Source organism: Oncorhynchus tshawytscha, linkage group LG24 (assembly GCF_018296145.1).
Source record: "Oncorhynchus tshawytscha isolate Ot180627B linkage group LG24, Otsh_v2.0, whole genome shotgun sequence".
In the NCBI taxonomy this organism is placed as follows: domain Eukaryota; kingdom Metazoa; phylum Chordata; class Actinopteri; order Salmoniformes; family Salmonidae; genus Oncorhynchus; species Oncorhynchus tshawytscha.
In genome coordinates this window covers 12,547,392-12,568,750 of record NC_056452.1, presented here as the reverse complement: position 1 = coordinate 12,568,750, position 21,359 = coordinate 12,547,392, and positions in this window count along the sequence as shown.

The window sequence follows — 21,359 nt, the reverse complement described above, 5'->3', positions numbered from 1 at the left end:
TAAGTGTGATTCCCAATCAGAGACAACGATAGACAGCTGCCTCTGATTGGGAACCACACTCGGCCAAAAAATAAATAAATAGAAAACAAAGAAATAAAGAAACTAGAATGCCCACCCTAGTCACAGCCTGGCCTAACCAAAATAGAGAATAAAAGCCTCTCTATGGCCAGGGCGTGACACCATCGGTAGGCCTGATAATGTATAGGCACGCACACTTGGGAGCCTTGTCCAATCAGAATTAGTTTTTCCCCACAAAAGGGCTTTATTACAGACACAACTGGAGGCCCTGGGCTGTCGTGGTTACACGTGGCCTGTGGTTGTGAGGCCGGTTGGACATACTACCAAATTCTCTAAAACGACATTGGAGGTGGCTTATGGTAGAGAAAGGAACTTTCAAATCTCTGGCAACAGCTCTGTTGGACATTCTTGCAGTCAGCATGCCAATTGCATGCTCCCTCAAAACTTGACACATCTGTGGCATTGTGCTGTGTGACAAAACTGCATATTTTAGAGTGACCTTTTATTGTCCCCAGCACACTGTGCACCTATGACATGATCATGCTGTTTAATCTACTTGGTGATATGCCACACCTGTCAGGTGGATGGATTTTGGATGGAAAAGGGGAAATGCTCACTAACAGGGATGTATACAAATTGGTGCACAAAATTAGAGAGAAACAAGCTTTTTGTGTGAATGGAACATTTCTGGGGTCTTTTATTTCAGCTCATGAAACATGGGACCAACACTTTACATGTTGAATTTATATTTTTCTCCTCTATAGCAGGGGTATTCAACTCTTACCCTATGAGGTCCAGAGCCTACTGGTTTTATGTTCTACCTGATAATTCATTCCACCCACTAGGTGTCCTGAGTCTAAATCAGTCCCTGATTAGAGGAGAACAATGAAAAAAAGCAGTGCAACTGGCTTCGAGGTCCAGAATTGAGTTTGAGGGATCTAGAGCATCCAAAATGGGGGATTGATTCTTTCTGAAATTAGCTTCTAAGCCATTGGTTTAAGTTGGTCTTGGTTCCCATGATTTCATACAAAGGGGAAAGCTACATTGGACTTTGCAACATTACGAACATTCATGCAATGCTCAACAGTCAACCTAACATCGAACCAGTTATGGATGAAGTTACTTCTTTGAGTACTTAACTTTTTGTTGTTGTTGTAATTTGAACCCTCTTTTTCTCCCCAATTTCGTGATTACGTGCTTGTCTCATTGCGGCAATTCCCCAACGGACTCAGGAGAGGCCAAGGTCGAGTCATGCGTCCTCCGAAACATGACCCGCCAAGCCACACTTCTTAACACCCGCTCGCTTAACCCAGAAGCCAGCTGCACCAATGTTTCGGAGGAAACACCATTCAGCTGACGACCAAAGTCAGCCTGCAGTCGCCCGGCCCGCCACAAGGAGTCGCTCGAACACGATGAGCCAAGTTAAGCCCCTCCGGCCAAACCCTCCGCTAACCCCGGATGACGCTGGGCCAATTGTGCAATGCCCTATGGAACTCAGGAAGCATTGGACCAGAACCTGACTTTTGACCGCACAGGTTTGTCACCAACTGGTACCACAACAGAGCCTATTATCTGTGTGTTCCTCTGTGGTAGTCAGAGGTCTGAATAGGTCCCTATCACACTACCCTCAGGCAAAGCACCATATCACAAACTGAGCAATGCAACTGATCATTGTCTAAAAATGTATTTCCTACTGGGGTGCAGCAGAGTAGAGCAGAGCAGACCACATGGAATTGAAATGCACATGTTTGATACCATTCCACTGACTCCCTTCCAGCCATTATTAAGAGCCGTCCTCTCCTTAGCAGCCTCCACTGATATACTCCCAGGGCTTTTGTCTTTCCCCAACCCCCTCCAAGTCATCCAGCTGTCCTATTTTGGAGGGAACCTTTGGAGGGAATTAATGACTTGAACTGAATAAAACCTAAATAAAAATATATAACCATATTGGTCAACAGGTATAAGAGGAAAGTTATTGTTGATAGTCATTGTTTACGTTTTAAGCCATTAGAGCTTGCAATTGGAAAGCTATTTGTCCTTTGTTAATATGTTTCACCACTTTTCTAAATCCCATTAGCCCTCTTTCTCAGTAAACTCTCAATAAATACTGATAAAGCGTCACCAATAGATGACCAATTTCTATCCTGAGAGAAAGAGAAAGTGAGAGAAGGTAGTTTCCAACTCTCCCTCCCTTTATCTCACAGGCAAGGGAGATAACGATAGTATCATTCAAATTAGATTGGCTTTAAAAAGAGGGGAGCGTCAACAGAGCAGCCAACCTTGACTGGGGTTTGCATTGGTTCTGGCATTCCTCACATAAGGGAACGATTCAGCTCAACAGCAAACATGGCAGACTCCCTGTGAAGTGGTTCTTCACACAGAGATGTCACCCAACAGATTTACTGGCTCTACGTTGACTCACGACAATCAATGCATGCTCATAGGCCCCACAGATGGGAGAGAGGGGAAAGGAGAGGAAGAAGAAAGAGGGAAAACCCCACAGTAAAGTAACCACAGAATGCACACAGGAAGTCTACCACGGTATGTGGTTTGCGAGGCAAATACGGTATAATATGACTAAACTGTACTGTTTAGGCCCCCCAGCTATTTGCTGTAGCCTGATTGGAAACAATCTGGTGGCTTTAATTTCACTCTAACCACGGCCTGTCCTGTCTACCTCATATATAGTGTACTTCCCCTTATGAGGTTTGTGGGACTGTGTGTGGGGTGGCTGAGCCAGGCGTGGGTGTGTTTTGGAGGGAACAACATCTGACTTATATTGTGTACTTCTTTTAACGAGGTTTGTGGGATGTGGGTGATTTCAGTCATGATAACCTGAGGTTTATTCCAGGCAATGTGTGGGGGGTGTCAGCTGTGTGTGGGAGGGTGACTGAGTTAAGTGTGGGGGTGGTTTTGGAGGGAACGGCGCTAGCTATTCTTCTTGATCTTTACAGGGGGTAACTCACTCACACCCCCCCATTGTATGTTTATGATTCTCATTAGCCACTGCTTACTACAACTCTTCCCAATATGGCTATTACCTCCATTACCCCTAATGGGTTATTGTTATTGGTATCACAATGATACACAGTGATGGTCCAGTCCTGCTGGGGCTGATTGCCTGTGTTGTTGGAGCCCAGTTGGTGGTCAGACAGAGGTGCTCCAGTGTTTGTCCCTGTCTCAAGCTCCCCTCCCCCACCACGTCATTGTCCACCATGATTGGCTGGATCATGTTGGAGGGAAACCATTGTAGTGCCATCCTCCCTCCAAAAATGTTTTTAGACCTATGCCCACAGACTCAGAGACACATTCTCAGTCACATAGAGGAGCTGCACATATTTAAATACTTGATTTGGATCCTCAATGAAGCATTGTCAACACAAACATCCCAACATCAGAGATCATGCTTGAACTAATACTTGGACACGCTTGGAGACATATCAATGAGTCATTTTTGATGTAACGACAAGACATAATTACACAAAGTTTGACATTCTGTTTCACTATCCTGCATCAGTAACAGAACCTATGATAAGAGAATGGTCCAGGTTTGCTCCTTTGGTCTGCTTATTGGTCTGCTCACTGGTCTGCTCACTGGTCTGCTCACTGGTCTGCTGACTGGTCTGCTCATTGGTCTGCTCATTGGTCTGCCCCTTTGGTCTGCTCGCTGGTCTGCTCGCTGGTCTGCTCACTGGTCTGCCCCTTTGGTCTGCTCGCTGGTCTGCTCGCTGGTCTGCTCACTGGTCTGTCCCTTTGGTCTGCTCACTGGTCTCTGCTGGTCTGCTCACTGGTCTGCTCGCTGGTCTGCTCACTGGTCTGTCCCTTTGGTCTGCTCACTGGTCTGCTCGCTGGTCTGCTCACTGGTCTGTCCCTTTGGTCTGCTCACTGGTCTGCTCGCTGGTCTGCTCATTGGTCTGCTCCTTTAGCCCCATTTGATAACAAAAACAATCATATACCTTCAGTCACACAAAACCTGAAGCTCAAATCCTACATCAATGTTTGAGTCAGACAAGTTTTCATACTCGCTGATATAGACACGCATCGAGAATCTTTATCTTATGCTGCCTGATAGCACAATCATTGCCGCTACCCTTATCCCTCCTCCATGAGTTGAGCGCCGCTTTATGCTATTGACTCCTCTGTGCATTGTGTTTCAGGGGGTCGTCCTTGGCTGCACAGGCTGTAATTAGCTTATAGTACACACACACACACACACACACACAGCGAAAGAGAAACGTTTTAAACCCTAGACAATGGTGTACATTGGACAATAGACCAATACTCTGACCCCCTCTGACAGAGCTCTCTAATCTTCGCTAGACTGCACTCAGACCCCTGATTGTTCTAATCTAACAACCCCTGCCTCCCACCGCCTGCCCCCACTGTGCAGTATAATGAAACTGCTAATAGGTAAGATAACATTTTGGTAAGATGTTGGTAAGATAATGTGATGTTATCTCTTTTGGATTTGGTCTCTCTTGCTGTCATTAGGTGTGAATACAAAATATACCGGTCAGTGTGTGTTGTGGTCTGGCAGGCCTGAATATACTATGAACCTCAGGAGTAGTTATAAAAACATTTCAATCCAGCTACAGAGCCTTGAATGATACTGAGTCTGTTTTGGTGAATAGAGTATCTAGAAATAGATCTAGAAATTCATAAATAGAGAACCTTCTTTTCACTTTGTCATTTAGGTTAGTATTGTGGAGTAACTACAATGTTATTGATCCATCCTCAGTTTTCTCCCATCACAGCCATTAAACTTTCAAACTGTTTTATAGTCACCATTGGCCTCATGGTGAATCCCTGGCAGTTTCCTTCCTCTCCGGCAACTGAGTTAGGAAGGACGCCTGTATCTTTGTGGTGGCTGGGTGTATTGATGTATCATGTAATTAATAAATACACCAAGATCAAAGGGAGTTGTGCTTTTTGAAAATGAGTTTTTACCAATCTATCAATAGGTACCCTTCTTTGCAAGGCATTAGAAAACCTCCCTGGTCTTTGTGGTTGAATCTGTGTTTGAAATTCTGAGGGGCCTTACAGATAATTGTATGTGTGGGGTACAGAGATGAGGTAGTCATTCAAAAATCATGTTAAACACTGTTACTGCAAACAGAGTGATTCCATGCAACTTATTATATGACTTGTTAAGCACATTTTTACTCCTGAACTTAACAAAGGGATTGAATTATTATTGACTCGAGACATTTCAGCTTTTAATTTCTTTATTAATTTGATAAACATTCTAAAAACATAATTCCATTTTGACATTACAGGGATTTGTGTGTAGGCCAGTGACACAAAATCTCCATTTAATCCATTTTAAATTCCGGCTGTAACACAACAAAATGTGGAAAAAGTCAAGGGTTTTGAATACTTTAAGGCACTGTATGTATATATTTTGAAATGCCCTTCTGTGAGATAGGAACTAGCTTCAAACACCACCGATCCTGTAACCGGTCACATTTGATGATCTGAAAAGAGATTCAAAAAGCCACGATTTTTCATTTGAAAGTTGCATTTTTCCTCGGCTTGCACACCAAAACCTGAATTTGCTTCTATTTATTCCAAACCTTCCTTCCTCAACCCCTCCATTCAGTCAACCCTAGGCTGTGACCTGGGTCTGTCACTGTTTCCAGCGTCTTCTATGAAATACCATCTCACATGCACACACAAGATATTTATTTATTTAATCTCTCTCTATATATATATACACACACCTGCAGTTGTCTCTGCTGATCAATAGGCCTAGCTGTCTTTTATAAATGTATACATCTATTGTAAATGAGGAGCCTCTTGTTGGGGAAACCCTTGAGGGGACCGCCAAACTTGGGTGTCCCCTGTCATTGAGTAAACTCTCTGCCCCCCCCTCCACCCCCTGCCCCCTCCACCCCCTGCCCCCTATCTTAAATGGCACACCTCTCTCCACAGCAATATCATGTTACTTGGTCCTAAGGGAATTTTATGTGGGGTTAACGGCTATTAACGGTTGCTGCTATTTGGACAGATACACCCATAGTGTAATGGTATTATGAATGCCACACGCGCTGCCAGGAAAAGGTGTTGCAATATGTGTTTTCTTTGCTCCTGTTGAAACCGTAGGATGACCAGTAACATTAGTATAGGTGTATTTTGTTGATATGATGAATGTCGATCAAACAATTTAACTGTAATGAGTGAATTGTTTAATTGGTTATGCCTATCTTTCAATACAAGAGAGTTATTTGGTCTTGGTCAGTACAGTGAGCGATAAGTAGCTCTGCTTCTGTATATATATATATATATTTTTAAATATCTAGGATTCTGAAAACCATCTCAGGAATGATAAACATTTCAACTCACAGCTCTGTCTGGTCATTTGCCTTTTTCTGCATCTGACCACAATTATGTGGAACAGAGGAGGCTGGGAGAAGACAAAGAGAGAGAGAGAGAGAAAGAAAGAGAGAGAGAGCAGACAGACAGTCGGTCCCCTCTTCAATAGAGCGAGTCTCTCTGGAGCCAACAGTGTCGGCTGCAGAGAATTTCAGAAGAGAGAAAGAGGGTTAAAAAGCAAGAAAGGGGGAGAGGGGACATGTTGAATAATGGAGCATATTGAAGGAGTATGCTATGCATTTGTCTTGAAATTCTGACACACACACAGGCCTGACTTTGTCCTTGCGGCTGGGTCTATCTGCAGATGCATGCGTTCTAATCTGGGCCCTCCAATAGGGAGAAAGGCGCTGGGTCAGCCAGGGTGAAATGTTTGTGATGGAAATTTGGACGGCAGGCGTAGGAAAACAAAGATTGAGACAAGACGCCCCCAGAGACGACATACTTTACACATGAGATAACATTACCAAATACAATAAAAAAAGTTCCCAAATGTGATGGATCATCCTGTCATATTTTTTTCCTCTCCAGTCAAGTCCAACACTAGTTTGGTTGTTTTCATGGAAAATCTTGGTGTTTTAGGTTTTACTTGATACATAATTAGCTAGCCTTGACCATTTATACCAACATTCATTGTGTTTTGACCCTTTCGGCAAAAGCTTTGCGGATGTATTGAAATTTTTTCATTTCGCAGGAATTTAATTGAATTGACACAATGACACACCAATATCAATTTTTTTGTTGTGGGAGGCCTACAATGAAAATTGGAAATCTTCAATAGGCTATTCGGATTGTCCAAAATGGTGGTTTGCCTCACAGGCACAAACAATCAAAAGCCGGTTTGAACAATATCTATTCTGCCCATTTAAAACTCAATCACTCTTTGGATCTGAACGACAACCATGAGCTTATATCGATTTCCCCCCTGTTAGTTTTGCTCAGGAAAATAACCCTTAATCCAGCCCTTCCCTGTTGGAACCCGGGGGGGAAGCCTGCAGAACCGGACAGAGCACGGAGATGGAACCATGGAGGAATCCAATGGAACCGTCCAATGGAACCGCTCCATACTGTGAGATCCTGCGAGATGGCACAAAGATTGGATTTAATGACCCTCCGATTCAGCGGTTCTGAATGAGCTGACCTCTGACCCCCAGCCTCGGCCCCTCCTGACCCCTCACGTCCTCCGGGGGCCAGTGGTTGTCACTGGTCGTTTGTCAAACTCCTTTCAGTGATCTGATTACCATCCAATTTGGGATCTGCCGACTACACGCTTCTGGGATCAAGGCAAGCTGCATATAGCAACTTTACATGACAACAAATAACTAGATTGAGGAGTGAAAAAGTGGAGGGAACATTAATTATTCTATTCGCAGAAGTAGAGGAGTTAAAACTTTAGAAACAAACAACTTTGTTATATATATTTTTTTATGAATCTTTAACATAAACCATAGACATACAAAAAGATGTTTAGCGGCAATATTGTTCAACAGACAACTGACCTGAAAGCAGTTAAAGCAGTTAGTAAAGAGTCTGGGAGCCGATGGGAATCATTAGAGAGTCGTTAGCTGAATGAGGCCAATCAGTTATAAGAGCAACTGCGGAAGGATCAGCTATCCCAGATTCAACCAAACTAAACAACGCATGATGAATCATGACTCTTGTTCCCATCCAAACAAAATCTCTCGTGTCCAGCCGACTCAGAATCCACTGGGCACACACTGGTTGAATCAACGTTGTTTCCATGTCATTCCACGCCGTTGAATGTAGGTCTGTGCCCAGTGGTTCTTGACTCATTAGGATGTGTTGCAGTGTGCGTGTGTGTATGTGGTTGTATGTGTATATGGACCCGTACAACTGATGTACAATGCATCTGGCACAATGGTGATGAAATAAAATAAGAACTCTCTGTGGAGATACCGCACAATGGTACATTTTTGTGCAGACAAACTCTCTGTTATATCACAAAAACGATCAGTTGTATCATAACTATTGTGTCAAATGTGTTGTACAATCAGTGGTACAGAGCCTGTATGTGTACGTGCTCACACTTCGGTACGTGTGTTCAGGTGTCAATGGGCCGCCGTGCTTTTCTTTAATCTACTGTACTTCAGGAATGTGTGTGATATTATTGCAACCTTTTCCTGCCCCTCCCTGAAAGACCCTCCCTTCCCCCCTTACCTCAGTCCTCTGTCTGGGTCAACACACACACACACACATAATTAGCCCCCTTACCCCATTATGTCTGGCTAAACTCCTGAGGATTGTGTCAGAGTGGGTTGGGGGCTGGGCGGCAACCCTTGGAGAAGAGGACCTCGGGACATGGGGGTGTCAGAGGGGTGGTGTGGCGGCGGGGGGGGTGGGGGGTGGAGGGGGGGCATGGGGGATGGGGGAATGACATATCCCTGACACAGTCGTTTTTACTTCCCTCCAAAACCTTGGTCCTTGTAAAAAACGCCTCCCCCACCTCTGATACATGGCATAAAGCCAGCACCCCCACCCGTCAAACATCTATCAACGCAGCCAGGAGGGGGTCTGGGGCGGTGTAGTGTTCACCCCCTAGGGTTTGAAAGATTTGAGAAATAACACCTTTGGTTTACAAAGCTATTAACATAGAGTTGCTTTACTTCCCTTTTTGATAGTGTCTGAAAAGAGAAGCACAGAGTTCAGGAATGCAGACTGGCAGTTCATGACTCGCATAGAATGAACTCAAACTCGTACAATGTTTGATAATGTTTGATCATTTGTTCATAGATTTGGTACACTGTCTTTTTGAACCCACGTTATCCTTTTGATAAAGCAAACTAGAGAACATATTGGTTATATATCAGACAGTGTCTTTTTTCATTCTATTTGAGTTGTATGCTGCTGGTGCTTCATCTCCCTTTGTGTCTGCTGTGGACAAATAGACATAATTCATTGTCCCACGTGTTTGTGTGTGGATGTTTATTTGACTGATCTGTCCTTAATCTATCCTTCCCTGGGGGTGGGAGGTGTATAGAGTGTGATTCCACACCCCTCCTCGGACAGGAAGCAGTAATCAGGGCCGTGGAGGTGTGTGTGTGACCCCTGACCTCTGTCTTGTTTCCATCATCCACCTTCCTCACTGGGACTCGGGGACCTGTGGCCCCACATGGCCCTACACACAGCCCACACACTTCCCTTTACCTCTCTGTCAGGATGTCCACTCACCCCTGACACCTCAGCTCCGGGTGGAAGTTGCCCTAGGCAAAGAACTAGGATCAGTTTACCCTCCCCAAAGCCTTACACGGCCCTCACACCTCTCAGTCAGGATGTCCACTCACTCATTCACTCAACACTGCCCACCTCTCTGTCCTTCAACCAGGGTCATATATAGAGATATACAGGTAACTGCCAAAATAAAGAAAACGCCAACATAAAGCGTCTTAATAAGGCGTTGGGCCACCACGAGCCGCCAGAACAGCTTCAATGTGCCTTGGCATAGATTCTACAACTGTCTGAAACTCTATTGGAGGGATGCATCATCATTCTTTCACAAGAAATTCCATCAATTGCGTTCAATTGGGTTGAGGTCTTGTAACGGTCGTCGTATGAAGAAGGTGTGGACCAAAGCGCAGCGTGGTAAGTGTTCATGTTATTTTTTATTTAAATTGAACACAACACAAAATAACAAGAGAATGAACAAAAAACAAAACAGTCCTGTCAGGTGCAGAAACACAAAACAGAAAACTACCCACAACCCATAGTGGGAAAACAGGCTGCCTAAGTAGGGTTCTCAATCAGAGACAACAATTGACAGCTGCCTCTGATTGGGAACCATACCAGGCCAAAACCAGAAATACAAAACATAGAATGCCCACCCCAACTCACACCCTAACCAAACTAAAATAGAGACATAAAAAAGGAACTAAGGTCAGGACGTGACAGGTCTGGTGACAGACACACACACACTTAAACACCCTATTATCCTTTGAGACCCCTCTTTCAAAGTCACTGAGATTTCTTCTAGCCATGGTAGCCAAAATAATGGGCAACTGGTCATTTTTATACATGACCCGAAGCATGATGGAACAAAAGCTGTGTGGAAGCATCTGCTTTCAATATACTTTGCATCCCTCATTTACTCAAGTGTTACCTTCATTTTGGCAGTTACCTGTATATTGCTCTGTCTGGACTCAAACGCATCACCACACGAATATACCTTAAGGAACAGATATAGGATCAGTTTACCCCCCTCAAAGTCTAACTGAAATCATTAGGCAGGAAAAACACAAAACTGATATGAGATCAGTGTGGAAACTTCACTCTACCTTAGCCACACATCAACAGGCCTGGACATGTCCCTCTCAGACGGGGGCTGACCAGTCAGTCCAGGGGCAACTGGTCAATGAGCATTAAACACAGGCCATCTGCCATCGATGCACTGGCAATATCAATTAGTATACAGACACTGCACTTAAACAGAGGCCCCCAAACCAAGTTCACACTCCAAGCTGAAATGGGCAAGCGTGTTTGGCATGCGTGAGATGAAACCCATAGACACAGTCTTTACGGCATCCATGTCAGGAAGTTGTCAGTTGCCAGGCAAAACTCTAAACTGAGTAGGCATACAACATGCAATTTGTCTTGTGTCTCATATTGGAAAACTGTAATGACAGTTGCACTACTTTTAATAATATATAAAGGGAAAATACATGTTTTCCCCTGTTACGGATTAACAGAGAATCCTTGAATAGTTGCCAAACCAGACACAGCTACTGTAGACTATACAATTACACTGTTGTTTAAGCTTTGCCTGTACCCATTTGAACCTGCAGTCTCCCCAGTGATAAGGAGAGTGTGCTCCTCTTTTTCTTTTCATTGGATTAGGTGGTGAATGGGGAAGAGTGGCTATTGCCAAATGGGAAAACGGCTACACAGGGAGAGAGCAAAGAAGAGAATCAATCAGGAAGTGGCAGCCTTTCAGCTGTGCCAGTGAAGCCGGGGCAACTTCCTGGTAGTGTTGCCAAGGTGACTCATAGTCCAGCCAGCTGGTTCAGAGGGCTCTCTGGGATGCTGGCAAGGAATGTGGGTATGTTGGAGTGGAGAAGAGGGAAATCAAATCAAATGTTATTTGTCACATGCGCCGAATACAACAGGTGTAGACCTTACCGTGAAATGCTTACTTGTATATGGTGGGCTATGTATTTCATGGTAAGGTTTTGTTTGGTATGGTTTTGCGGGAGGGTTTGTGTGTGGTGTGTGTGGATATGTATGCGGGTGCGAGGGTGTGTGTGTGAATGTGAATGTGATCAGAAAGTGTATAGTAATGGTGGTGTGCTTAGTGAAGCGTGAGAGCTTATTCCCGATATTCCCAATAGCTTAGAAGTGTATGGGAATTTAAATCACAGGCATTAGTGAGTCCATGTGCATGTGTATGTATAGCTAAGCTATATGTGGGTGGGGTAGCTAATACCTCGGTACAGCTGTGGCTCTATCCCCACACCCGCGTGACCACAGGGCATTGGTTTGGGTGAGGGGAGAGGAGGGGTTAGGCAGGGTGAGATGGGGTGAAGATGGGGTGAGTACGGAAGGTGGGGTGGTGGTGAGGAGGGGAGAGTATGGGGTCAGATATTGGGGGATATGAGGGTCCAGACTGGGGGAAGGGGGAATTTGGGAGAGAAGGGGTGAGGAGAGGAGAGGAGTGATGACAGGGAGTCAGTCAGATATTGGGGGGATACGAGGGCCCATACTGGGGGAGCTAGCTGGGCAAACACAGCTGGGGCTGCAGACCCCGGTGGGTCCTGCCGCTCAACGGCCCCTCACACATTATCCGTGTGTTTGCTCAGGGGATGGGCCCTAATCCTCACACACTGATCTGTGTGTAGGCCCACCACAGTCTTTTCCATCCTCTCACCTCATCATATTTGAATCATTCTCCCCTATTGCTCCATCCCTCCCTCCTTCCCTTCCTCCCTCCGTTCACACCAGGCCTACAGGCTTAGATTAAAGCTACCCTGTTCACAGTCACAGACTTGCTAATTCCTATAAGAGTAAACATTTGTGTTCTTCCTATTCACTGGTGCAATATTAGATGTCTATTGGACTCCCAGAAGGGAGACAACAGGGTTGTATCTATGGATCTATATTATCTATGTGTGGGGCTGCTGTGGGTTAATCTCTAGGTGGGTAGGTTAGTCTGGTCTGCGTCGTAAATGGCATGTCAATGATCATCCACTGACCTTCCTCTAGTCTACATGTGTACAGGGAACCTAAATCTCTCAATAGAGGCATTACATATACTATAGTTTCCATTTCTACCAACTTTCATTTGAATTTGTTCACTCAACACCTACATTTACTGCCGAGTAATTTCCAATACATTTCCTCAACTTTGTACAGTTGGTTTGGTTTCAGGCCAGAAGATATAGCTCAAATGAGATACACGTTCCTAGAGTTGATGGAGAAATGTGGATTTTTGTGTAACTTTCATCCTTAGTAAGGGCTTCTAAAGAATATAAGAGGGAAAAATAGGTTGCCTCTGACGACCTTCAAAGACAGTCTGTGTTGGAGACATTAGCAGCTGAGAAAGTTCTACATATCTTTGTTTTGCCTGCTGCCCTCTAGTGGGAAATGCTCACGCTATTGCAAGTCATGAGCAAAGTGAGGTAGCAACTTCAAGTCTAACAAAATGAGTGCATATATACTGAATTCGTCAAGAAGTTTGGATCTCTTGGAGTGATGGTTAAGGTGAAAGCTTGACAGTCACTGGACCTGGGTACGTATCCCGGTGAGGGCTACCCCGCGAATTCGCTACATTGGTGGCGCATATGAGGCCATTGGAGAGGAGTAGACACGAGGGACTTGGTGCAGAGAAGCCTGGGGACAAACTCTCTCAAAGGAAGGGGGTAGTGTGTCGACCTCAACCCAACACTTCGAGGTCGGATCTGAGGTCGGATCTTTTGGCGTAGCGGTTCAAGTTGCGGTCGAGGTTGCCTTTCTGAATTTGCTACAATCCTGCATTTACCTGACATATGATACAGTATGTGAAATTATTATTTGGAATGTTAAATGTGAGATAAATTAAGTTTTTCAACATTACTTACATATCTTCATTAAATTAAGGTGCATATTTCACAAGGATGTAATACAATTCTAAAAAAATAATCATTTAAATAACAGTGTTGTGCTAAGATGTTACAGGATTGTGAGTATTCTGTGTTACTGCTCTCAATGCAGCTCCATCGATTGCTAATGCTCTTACAATCTTGCACTAAACGGATAAACTCTTCTCATGCAGTGTGTCCACATGGGACAGTGTGACAAGAATGTTCAGTCTTGGCCTGTGATAGACTACTCATGCCCTCTGCTGGACGGCCCTGTCTGACATCTGAGTTCACACAGAACCACAAAGCCGCCGTTGACAAAATACAAGCTGCTCCTACTAATAAGGAGAAACTTCTCACGTAAAACAAAGCGTTTCTCTGGAACCCGTGCTCTGTTTGTTGGCGTGTGCATCGAAATGACTCAGGCCATGGCCTCGAATCAGTTGTTTTATCTACCTGGATATACTGAAGGATCCAGTAACTGTCACATGTGGACATAGCTTCTGTATGTGTAGTCCAATATTGGACTACAGGAGCCTAACGTTACGGCTTAGTCCAAGGACCTTACGTGTTCTGTTTAAGAGGCTAATTGGCTCTGGAGGCCGAAACAGACAAATACTCCATTTAAATGTGAATTGAGTCTCAATTGCGGTACGGTTCTGGAAGCATAAATCCCTCTACTTTCATATCACATCCAAATGCAAAATACACACTTACTGTACACTGTTTCAACCCGTTTTAACACAGTTGCAGTACACATTTTTTGTGACACTACTTTTGTGGTGTCTGTCTTGCGTTCACACACAGGTGTTCGGAGATGCAGATCGCAGGTAGTCCACTGTCTTCCGTTGTAACATGGAAATATCCCCATGTGGGAACCTTAAACCTATGAACCCTAAACCTATAAAAGGTGTATCAATTGAATCTTTTTTTAAAGATATAGATTATTTTTCGCCAAAATATGAAAAATAAGGACCGTAGGCTTCCAAAACCGTACCTCAAGCGACAAGTGTTAATGTTCAGACCGAGTGTTTCGCGATTCTTAACAAAACTCCCGCCTACAGAAGACGCCTTTGTCCAATGACTCTTATGTGTAATGTAATGGAGCTGAGTCATGAGCAAGGGTTACTGTACAAACTGTATTCAGGGCTACTGTACGAACTGTAGTCAGGGCTGCTTGGATCAGGATGATGAGAAAAGTGTCTACAGCTGCCCCAGTCCTGTTCTACGGGAAGAGAAAAAACACTCTTCTTGGGTGGAGAAGCTAAAGAATACTGGAGAACTCCAAGCTGCTCCTGCTCACTGTTATGTTGGACCTGGAGTGTGATTTCTGTACTGGTGTGTCGGGCCTCTTACTGCGAGACTCACCTCAATCCTCCATTAAAGAAGTGCACGCTGGTTAAAGCCTTCACACAACTAAAGGAGAAGATCTGCTCTTATCATGACAAACCAGTGGAGGTTTACTGCTGGATGGATCAGGGCTCGGTTTCCCAAAAGTGTCTTAAGGCCAAGTTCATCATTAGAATCTTTGTCGAAGCATCATTGAATAGCCTAGCTGTTTCCCAAAACCCATTGTAATTTTACTAGGCAAGTCAGTTAAGAACAAATTCTTATTTTCAATGACGGCCTAGGAACAGTGGGTTAACTGCCTTGATCAGGGGTAGAACTACAGATTTGTACCTTGTCAGCTCAGGGATTCGATCTTGCAACCTTTCGGTTACTAGTCCAACGCTCTAACCACTACGCTACTTGCCACCCGTTATTAACAGTGCACTGGAAAAAGCTTGTAATCTAATGCCCTCCCACATGTGTCACTTCATACACAGAAGATCTCTGCTAAACATAGAATCACATGGTTAGGCCTCCAGAGATCCTGTTTTGAGTCCAGGCTCTGTCGCTGCCGGACACAACTGGGAGACCCATGAGGCGGCGCACAATTGGCCCAGCGTCGTCCGTGTTAAGGGAGGGTTTGGCTGGCCGGGAGGTCCTTGTCCCATCGCGCTCTAGCGACTCCTGTGGCGGGCCAGGCACATGCGCGCTGACATGGTCGCCAGTTGTACAGTGTTTCCTCCATTGGTGCGGCTGGCTTCCGGTTAAGTATTGTTGGGTATTGTTTCGGGGGACGCACGGCTCTCAATATTCGCCTCTCTCTCGAGTCCGTACGGGAGTTGCAGCGATGGGACAAGACTGAAACTAACAATTGGAGACAACGAAATTGGGGAAAAAAAGAGGTAAAACAAAAAAACAAAAAATCACAGAGTTGATCCTTCTCTCTGTGACTGCAGAAAACTTCAGAACCGCAAGTTGACTACTCATGTGAAGTTGCCATTGTCTTTGCAAATTATACTAACAAGCGACATGTAAAAAGATGCTTCAAACGAAAACCAAGATGACTGCATTAAAATTAACAGTAGGCTATAGGTGTTTTCAGTCATATTGAATTACATTTCATGTTCAATCGAGTTCTACTTTGCAACTTGTAGGCTACTGTCTGTAATTTGTCTCCATATATTTCATGATGTGTAGCCTTACACTTGTACAATGATATGCCAAATTGGTTACTTAGTGCATTTTTATTGGGTAAGCATTAGAATAAGCCGCCTCAATATTTGCAGCCATAGGTGATATCTCTTTAGGAGCTGAGCTGTCGTCATTAGTATTGTGAAATAATTGTAACGTGAAGGAAATATTTGAACGGAGAAAGCTGATCTGAGAGCAGCGCTCCCTTTCTTTCGATCCGCTCAGTATCGACACATGCTCCAAAGACGCACTTAGCGACTGTTCTCTCTGCGTGGTATTTTGGGAAACGCATGTTAAATCTTTGGCCGTTGTGGGAAAGATGCATTGTTAAAACACTCGTAAGCCTAAGTTCCATCACTTTTGGGAAACAGGGCCCAGCAGTGTATCTGTTATCTTTGTACCATGGATGAACATAAAGGCCATGATACCATCTCAGCTGCTGCAGAAATGACTGAGAACAGGTAAGGATGGGAGTTTTGATGGGGTAACTACAATGTTGTTGATCCATCCTCAGTTTTCTCCCATCACAGCCATTAAACTCTGTAACTGTTTTAAAGTCACCATGAGGGCTCATGGTGAAATCCTTGACTGGTTTCCTTTCTCTCTATACACAATACTAACCTAAATGACAAAGTCAAAAGAAGAAAACCTGTACAGAATATTCCAAAAACATGCATCCTGTTTGCAAAAAGGCACTACAGGCTCCGGGCCTTGGATTATCACTGGAGGCTTCTTGCCATGGATCATCACTAGAGGCTTCATACGTGTAGCCGGAACAGGTCTCACTGGACTGAGGAGACGTACTGGAAGCCTGGTGCGTGGAGCTGCCACAGGGCTTACCGGCTGAGGAGGCATACTGGGGGCCTGGTACGTGGAACCGGAACAGGTCTCACCGGACTGGGGAGATGCACTAGAAGCCTGGTGCATGGAGCAGGCACAGGTTAAACTTGGCTGTGGAGGCGCACTGGAGGTCTCGAGCGTAGAGCTTGCACAACCCGTCCTGGCTGGATGCCCACTTCCGCCCGGCAAATGCGGGGCGCTAGCACAGAGCGCACCGGCCTGTGAATACTCACTGGAGGTCCAGTGAGTGCGCATCACCGCATAACACGATGCCTGACCGGTCACATGCTCCCCACGGTAAGCACGGCGAGTTGGCTCTGGTCTAAACCCTGACTCCGATACCTCCGGCAACGAAAACATGCAGACTCTCCTTCACTGCAGCCGAGGTGAGTAAGACATTTAAACGTGTTAACCCTCGCAAGGCTGCAGGCCCAGACGGCATCCCCAGCCGCGCCCTCAGAGCATGCGCAGACCAGCTGGCCGGTGTGTTTACGGACATATTCAATCAATCCCTATACCAGTCTGCTGTTCCCACATGCTTCAAGAGGGCCACCATTGTTCCTGTTCCCAAGAAAGCTAAGGTAACTGAGCTAAACGACTACCGCCCCGTAGCACTCACTTCCGTCATCATGAAGTGCTTTGAGAGACTAGTCAAGGACCATATCACCTCCACCCTACCTGACACCCTAGACCCACTCCAATTTGCTTACCGCCCAAATAGGTCCACAGACGATGCAATCTCAACCACACTGCACACTGCCCTAACCCATCTGGACAAGAGGAATACCTATGTGAGAATGCTGTTCATCGACTACAGCTCGGCATTCAACACCATAGTTCCCTCCAAGCTCGTCATCAAGCTCGAGACCCTGGGTCTCGACCCCGCCCTGTGCAACTGGGTACTGGACTTCCTGACGGGCCGCCCCAGGTGGTGAGGGTAGGCAACAACATCTCCACCCCGCTGATCCTCAACACTGGGGCCCCACAAGGGTGCGTTCTGAGCCCTCTCCTGTACTCCCTGTTCACCCACGACTGCGTGGCCACGCACGCCTCCAACTCAATCATCAAGTTTGCGGACGACACAACAGTGGTAGGCTTGATTACCAACAACGACGAGACGGCCTACAGGGAGGAGGTGAGGGCCCTCGGTGTGTGGTGTCAGGAAAATAACCTTACACTCAACAAAACTAAGGAGATGATTGTGGACTTCAGGAAACAGCAGAGGGAACACCCCCCTATCCACATCGATGGAACAGTAGTGGAGAGGGTAGCAAGTTTTAAGTTCCTCGGCATACACATCACAGACAAACTGAATTGGTCCACTCACACAGACAGCATCGTGAAGAAGGCGCAGCAGCGCCTCTTCAACCTCAGGAGGCTGAAGAAATTCAGCTTGTCACCAAAAGCACTCACAAACTTCTACAGATGCACAATCGAGAGCATCCTGGCGGGCTGTATCACCGCCTGGTACGGCAACTGCTCCACCCACAACCGTAAGGCTCTCCAGAGGGTAGTGAGGTCTGCACAACGCATCACCGGGGCAAACTACCTGCCCTCCAGGACACCTACACCACCCGATGTTACAGGAAGGCCATAAAGATCATCAAGGACATCAACCACCCGAGCCACTGCCTGTTCACCCCGCTATCCAGAAGGCGAGGTCAGTACAGGTGCATCAAAGCTGGGACCGAGAGACTGAAAAACAGCTTCTATCTCAAGGCCATCAGACTGTTAAACAGCCACCACTAACATTGAGTGGCTGCTGCCAACACACTGACACTGACACTGACTCAACTCCAGCCACTTTAATAATGGGAATTGATGGGAAATGTAAATATATCACTAGCCACTTTAAACAATGCTACCTTATATAATGTTACTTACCCTACATTATTCATCTCATATGTATATGTATATACTGTACTCTATATCATCGACTGCATCCTTATGTAATACATGTATCACTAGCCACTTTAACTATGCCACTTTGTTTACATACTCATCTCATATGTATATACTGTACTCGATATCAGCTACTGTATCTTGCCTATGCTCCTCTGTACCATCACTCATTCATATATCCTTATGTACATATTCTTTATCCCCTTACACTGTGTATAAGACAGTAGTTTTGGAATTGTTAGTTAGATTACTTGTTGGTTATTACTGCATTGTCGGAACTAGAAGCACAAGCATTTCGCTACACTCGCATTAACATCTGCTAACCATGTGTATGTGACAAATAAAATTTGATTTGATTTGATTTGACTCCGCCAATCTCCTCGTGTGTCCCCTCCCCAAAAATGTTTGGTGCTGCCTCTCAGGCTTCCCCGGGTCTTGTCCCCTGCCATAATCTCCTCCCGGTCCAGCTCGTCCTCCAAGTTGGCGCACGCTGCTTGGTCTTTTTGTGGTGGGTAATTCTGTCACATTCACTGTCTTCAAACTCCCTGTCATAGATGAGCCAAGGCGCAGCGTGCATGTAATTCCACATCTTTAATCCAGTGAAACCTTCACAAAGAACAGGTAAACAGAAACCGAACGTGACGCAACCGTGGCGCACACAAACACACACAGAAAATAAATAATTACCCACAATATTAGATGGGAAAAAAAGCTGCCTAAGTATGATTCCCAATCAGAGACAACAATAGACAGCTGCCTCTGATTAGGAACCACACTCGGCCAAAAACAAAGAAATAGAAAACATAGAAGGCTTCTGATAGTGAGGATTTGTTCAGTCAGTCACTTGCATGAGCTCCGAAAATGGTTATTAGAATAGCACATGAATAGAACACAGGTATAAGTTACTAGAAAAGCACAAACGTAAAGAAATTCCAGCACATTGTCTTTTTATATCTGTTGTCACTTATTAAGCATCTTATGTATTTGATCTTTTTTTGTGGTCCACTTAAAGGATTGCTGTATATCATGAATTATTATTTTTCCTATTACCATTATATATTTTTTTCAGAGATTTCAGAGTATTCAGAGTATTCAGATTTTTTTTTAGCAAGGGGACATTGAGTTTTCAGTATTGGTCATGTATATCAGGAGATCATCTGCAAATCATTTTAGTTTATAGTGCTTCCGGAAGGCTACCAGAGAAAGACGAGGGAGTTGGCTGTGCTTTTCATCCCATTGGATCGGTCAGTTGCCACGATCAATAGGCTAAAAGAGGCCTCGGACGTTTGGCTGACTGAGTGCTAAAGCGTGCTGGGTAGGCACGACGCTGAGGAGTTGGAGAGCAACAAGGCCAGTCTGCGGTCGATGGAGGTGACAGAATGTGGCAGCACGCAGCTCCCTGTGCGTTTGCGCTGCCTAATCGCCGCCGACGAGAGAGCGGTGGAAGAGTCTCCACCAGTTGCGAGCCGACTCTCAGCTGGTCATCAAACCTGCGGACAAGGGCTCGTCGGTGGTGGTCATGGACAGGGAGCATTGCCTGTTACCAGAGGCGAAGTGGCAGCTCATGTTGAATTTATATTTTTGTTCAGTATATACAGGATTTTGTGTAACAACTGTAAATCAAATGTCTATGCGTTTAATGATTTACATTATTAAACTGTATATATTCCCTGAGCTTTTGTCAAACCTGACTCATTAAAGACATCAGGTAATTAGAAGGCTTATTTCAATTTATTTTGTCCTGTAATATTTTCTCTCTTTCTGTCATTCACTGGTCAAATGGCTGAAATGGTTAAGCAGATTTCCTGACAGACCATGAGCGGCCAAATTTAAGTACTCATAGTGGGAGTCTAGACCTGCTACCACCTTCTTCAGTGTCGCTCTGGAGCAGGTATTCCCAAACTGGGGTACAGGCGCAATGCCGTCGGGGGTACGAAAAATAAAAATATGATTCACATAAAAAATACAACAAAATTCAAAATTCTTCACATTTTCAAACAGTCCATTTATATTTTCCAACAAGGCTATACATTTGGGTGAGGTTTTTTCTCTCGCCTGAGTAGCCTCATTTCACTGTAAAAAATAAAACTAAAGCATCTAGTTGTCACACCCTGATCTGTTTCACCTGTCTTTGTGATTGTCTCCACCCCCCTCCAGGTGTCACCCATCTTCCCCATTATCCACCCGGGCTCCCGAAGGACCCTGACCCAACGCTTTTGGTGGCCTACCATGGTTCCGGACGTCACCGCCTTTGTCGACGGAACAAGACCCCTCGACAAGCTCCGGCTGGCCTCCTCCAACCTCTGCCCATCCCTCATCGCCCCTGGTCTCACATGGACTTTGTCACGGGTCTCCCCGTCTGATGGCAACACCGCCATCCTGACCGTGGTGGATCGCTTTTCCAAAGGGCACCAAGTGGTGCCCTTTGAGGGGGTGATACTGTCACACCCTGATCTGTTTCACCTGTCTTTGTGATTGTCTCCACCCCCCTCCAGGTGTCACCCATCTTCCCCATTATCCCCTGTGTATTTATACCAGTGTTCTCGGTTTGTCTGTTGCCAGTTCATCTTGTTTGTTCAAGTCAACCAGTGTTTCGTGTTTCAGCTTTTTCCAGTCTCTCTTTTCCTGCCCTCCTGGTTTTGACCC